The following is a 5,326-nucleotide window of genomic DNA, read 5'->3' as shown; positions in this document are numbered from 1 at the left end:
CCCAGGGCAATAGCTTGAGGGTCTGTCTCAAAATAAATAAATAAATAGCCCTTTGCAAATACATCCCTGCCCTTCCTCTCATTCACCTCTAACCCTCCCTGCTTACAAACCACATTCACCACCTTTGAATGTGCCTCGAACACATAGGCTTCCCCTAGGTAGCCTGTTCTCTAAAAATACCCTTCTCTTGGCATCTTCCTGGTGAACATATATCATCCCAAACCTTGGATTGGGAGCCAAAGAGAGATGGTCAGTGATGCCCAATTGTCATCATGCCATTGATACTAGTAATCAGAAAATAATTAAACATAGAAATGCCTATTTCTACATAGAAGCACAGGTCAGTGGTGCCTAAGAGCAGGGAAATAGTTGAAGTAATCTCCATGATAGGCTCAGTTTTCTAATTGGAGACACATTCCAGACCACTGAACAAAGAGAGAGGATCCATGTGGAACATGACAGTCTCCCTGAGCTGATGAGACAGAGACGGGAGTCCAGGGAAACTGAGGCTGCTGGAAGTTGTGAACAGAGCACCAGAGAGGAGGAAGCTAGGCAGAGGAGGAGCTCCAGAAATCTGCACAGGGGTCCATTTGAGCCTTGGCCAAATTACAACCTGTCCATGCCTAGGGTGGAAATTAATGAGGCAAGGTGAAAATCAACTATTGTAGACAAAAAGACACTAAGGAGCTATGCGTTGAATACCAGAGCTCACACAGAGCTGAGTTCTAACCAGTCAGACTAGAAAAGCCTCGTCGGGTGGGGTGTGGTAGCTCACGCCTGTAATCCTAGCACTCTGGGAGGCCAAAGTGGGCAAATCCCTTGAGGTCAGGAGTTCATATCAGCCTGAGCAAGAGTGAGACCCTATCCACTAAAAATAGGAAAAATCAGCTGGGTGTTGTGGTTCCAGCTACCTGGGAGGCTAAGGCAAGAGGACCGCTGGAACCTAGGAGTTTGAGGTTGCTGTAATGGACACTCTGGCCTGGGCAATAGACTGAGACTCTGTCTTAAAAGAAAAAAGCAATAGACTTAGACTGTCTTAAAAAAAGAGGAAAAGACCTCTCTCCAACCACCCTCAGGCAGTAGTGGCACCAATCATGTGGGGGAAGTTGGAATTAAACTATGAGCATAGCAGCTGTTGATTTAGCCCTGATGGCTTACTTACTACTGTTCTAATTGTCCTTATTTGCTTACTCGTGTTCTTTTTTTTTTTTTTTTTTTAAGACAGAGCCTCAAGCTGTTGCCCTGGGTGGAGTGCTGTGGCATCACAGCTCACAGCAACCTCCAACTCCTGGGCTCAAGCGATTCTACTGCCTCCTCCTCCCAAGTAGCTGGGACTACAGGCACCTGCCACAACAACCGGCTATTTTTTGGTTGCAGCTGTCATTGTTGTTTGGCGTGCCCAGGCTGGATTCAAACCCACCAGCTCAGGTATATGTGGCTGGCACCCTAGCTGCTTGAGCCACAGGCACGGAGCCATGCTTACTCATGTTCTAATTGGGCTGGTCAGTCTGGGAGAATTGTTTCATTGAAACTTTTTTTTTCTTTAAAATTAAAAATAAAATGAAAATATAAGATATGTAAAAAAGGAAAGAAAAGGCAAAGAAAAAAGGAAAAAAGGGAAAAAAAGAACAGGAAAACTAAAAAAAAAAGAAAGAAAAGGCTCATTCATCAACTTAACAAAGCTTTAAAATGAGCCAACCTTATCCAGAAGTAAATTTCTTGTTTGTCAAAGCAATATCTTTAACACTCTTTGAAGGAAGACAACAAAATCCAAATACTAGGCAGTGAAATATCATACATCTAGACAAAAACGGCCAGATGTGCAAGAAAGTAGGAGAATATCATCCACAACTAGAAGAAAAATAATTCACAAGAAACAGACCCAGATAACAGAAATTATGGAATCTTCAGACAAATACATTAAAATAGTTATTATAACAATATTCAAGGATTTAAAAAGAAAACATGAACATAATGGAGAGATTAATGGAACCATACAAAGAAACAAACAAAGCTTCTAGAATAGAAATCTACAATATATGAAATGAAAATTTCACAAGAAGCAATAGCAGATATACTACAGACAAAAGGACTTATGAACTTAAGGACAGGGAAAATCACAAAGAAAATTAGAAAATATTGGCTCAGCGCCTGTAGCTCAGCGGCGAGGGCGCCAGCCACATACACCAGAGCTGGCAGGTTTGAATCCAGCCTGGGCCTGCCAAACAACAACGACAACTACAACCAAAAAATAGCCAGGCATTGTGATGGGCTCCTGTAGTCCCAGCTACTTGGGAGGCTGAGGCAAGAGAACCGCTTAAACCCAGGAGTTGGAGTTGCCGTGAGCTGTGACGCCACTTCACTCTACAGAGGGCGACAAAGTAAAACTCTTGTCTCAAAAAAAAAAAGAAAATTAAAAAATATTTTGAACTAAATGAAAACACAACATATTAACATTTGTAAGATGCAGCTAAAAGAGGGACTAGAGGAAAATAGTTTTTAATGCTTATATTAGCCAAAATAAAAGTTTTAAAACAGAAAAGAGAACAAAGCAGAACAAAGAGAACTAAGCCTCTCCTTAGAAAGGCTGGCTCACAAGGTTGGCCTGTGGTGCTGTGGTTTGAGTTTTTCCCCTCTGAAATTCATGCTGAAATTTTATCTCCAATGTGGCAGTTCTTGGAGGTGGGTCCTAATGGGAGGTGTTTGGGTCATAAATAGATTAATGCCCTCCCTCGGGAATGAGTTCTCTCGGTCTGGATCAGTTACTACTACAGCGGGTTGCTATGAAAGTGAATTCAGCTTCCTCGACTGTCTCTTGCCTACTCGCTCACCAGGCCAGCTCTTTGCATACATCTACTCAGCTCACTTTTCTACTTCTTTGCCACGTTTCGACCCAGTATGTGGTCCTCACCAGAAGCCAACCAGATGTGGTGTTATTCTTGTAAAGTTCCCAGCCTGCAGACTTGTAAAATAAATAAATAAATAAACATCTTTTCTTTGTAAACTCCTCGGTCTCAGGTAGTCTGTCACAGCGACAGACTAATGTAACTGACATCTGGGAACAGTGATTTCAGAAAATTTCTTTAAAATTCCATGACAACTAAAAATGTTGTGGTGTTTATACCACTGGACTATCTGTCAAAATTCATTGAACTGTACAATTAGCATGGGTGCATTTTATAAATTACTTCTTTTTTTTTTGCAGTTTTTGGCCAGGGCTGGGTTTGAACCCACCACCTCCGGCATATGGGGCCGGCGCCCTACTCCTTTGAGTCACAGGCGCTGCCCTATAAATTACTTCTTAATAATGTGGACTTTTTTTTTCTTTTTCTTTTTTTTTCTTACCACTCAGACTGCGTTCTCTCCCTCTTACTCCCCTAAAGGAAGAGAAGAACGATCATCAGTGGCAAATGGCAATTGCACTAAAGCAACACCAAAAGCCGGCCTCACGCTGGGGAGAGAACGCTGCGCCTCCTCCTCGTGGTTTCCGGTGCTCTACACATTCAGAGAGACTTCTCTAGTAACGGACTATAGAAATGATCCCTGAAAGTATAGTCTTAATGTGGACTTTTTTTTATAAAGAAAGAAAGGGTGGAAAGAAGAAATGCAGTGCTGGGGAGGGAAGGGTGCCAGACAGGAGAGTGGAGCCTGGACACTGCAGGGGACCCTCTGAAGGGTCCAGCACTATTCAAAGCTGTCCTCGTGGGTCCCTGGGCCTGGCTTTTCCTCCTGCCTTAAAATAGTAAGCTCATGGGAACAACAAGCTGGAACCACAGGACTTGAAGACCTGATCCCTGTGTGGATTTTTTTCTTTCATATCAATTCAGCATTTAGTTATTGAGCACCTACTCTATGCCATCTCCTCTGTGCTTGGAGAGTTATTCACATCATGTTTTAGGCGTTATAAACTCTGAAGTCAAACTTCTTAAATTCCAGCCCTGCCTCTTGATGACCTCACTCAAGTTCCTCAACTTGCCTGAATTTCCTTCTCTGTAAAGCGGAGACAATAACTAGGTCTCCTGGCAGGTTTGTCACTGGGATTAACTGAGGTGGTTCTTGCACAGCGCTTGGCTGTGACAAACTATAAATGTTAGCAATTGTAGTTGTCATGTCCACAGTTTCACCTGTACATCTGCACTCACTCCACGTAACTCCAGGCATCCAGTCAGCCACCACGCTGTCCTCACCTCTTATCTCTGGGAGGTCTGGTGATGGTCACTCTGCCCCTTTGCTCCTCTACTCCCCATAGAGTGGGCATCGCACTGAGGCTCCCTCTTGAAGCAGTGAGGATTGAAAGAGCCAGAGGAAGGGAAGTGTTCAGCTCAGCGCCTGGCACTTTGTAAGCATAAGAAGTGCTGACTGGGGCGGCGCCTGTGGCTCAGTCGGTAGGGCGCCGGCCCCATATACCAAGGGTGGCGGGTTCAAACCCGGCGCCGGCCAAAATGCAACCAAAAAATAGCCGGGCGTTGTGGCGGGCGCCTGTAGTCCCAGCTACTTGGGAGGCTGAGGCAAGAGAATCGCTTAAGCCCAGGAGTTGGAGGTTGCTTGTGAGCTGTGTGAGGCCACGGCACTCTACCGAGGGCCATAAAGTGAGACTCTGTCTCTACAAAAAAAAAAAAAAAAAAAAAAGAAGTGCTGACTATTCTTGGGTGGCGCCTGTGGCTCAGTGAGTAGGGCACCGGCCCCATATGCCGGGGGTGGCGGGTTCAAACCCAGCCCCGGCCAAACTGCAACCAAAAAAAGCCGGGCGTTGTGGTGGGCACCTGTAGTCCCAGCTGCTCGGGAGGCTGAGGCAAGAGAATAGCGGAAGCCCAAGAGCTGGAGGTTGCTGTGGGCTGTGTGACGTCATGGCACTCTACCCGAGGGCGGTACAGTGAGACTCTGTCTCTACAAAAAAAAAAAAAAAAAGAAGTGCTGACTATTCTTACTCTTTGACCATCTCATTTTAGTGAAGAAAACTGGAGCCAAAAGATGCTGGGCCATTTGGCCAAGGTCACACAGCAAGTCAGACAGATGAGACTCCAGTCTCCTGGCTCGGTGAGAGCACATCTGACCAGGAGCCTGGTCACTGTTCCTATTTCCTTCCCACACCATAAAAAGGCCTCCTATGTACCTCCCGCACCAAATACCAGAAGTCTTCGAGTAAACAGAGAAAAGAAGACCTTCCCCTGCCCCCCTCAAGGGTGATAAGCCCGAGTCTGAGGGATCCAAAATGGTAGGTGGGCCTAGGGAGAGTACAGCTCCCCGCAACTCTCCATGGAACACTGGTGGAAGGCTTGTCAAAGATATGAAGGCTGATACCAGGAGAGAACTTGAGGCAGACCCC

The 5,326-nt window shown here is 45.4% G+C and overlaps 1 non-coding gene across 1 annotated transcript; it reads right to left on the bottom strand.

Moving 5' to 3' along the window:
* Positions 1–3,343: 3,343 nt before the first annotated feature.
* Positions 3,344–3,559, bottom strand: LOC128582976 (small nucleolar RNA U3). Its single transcript, XR_008379363.1, has one exon. It is a non-coding gene; the product is annotated as a small nucleolar RNA U3 (small nucleolar RNA).
* Positions 3,560–5,326: the final 1,767 nt, after the last annotated feature.

Source organism: Nycticebus coucang, chromosome 3 (assembly GCF_027406575.1).
Source record: "Nycticebus coucang isolate mNycCou1 chromosome 3, mNycCou1.pri, whole genome shotgun sequence".
In the NCBI taxonomy this organism is placed as follows: Eukaryota; Metazoa; Chordata; class Mammalia; order Primates; family Lorisidae; genus Nycticebus; species Nycticebus coucang.
This window is presented reverse-complemented; position numbering and strand designations above follow the sequence as displayed.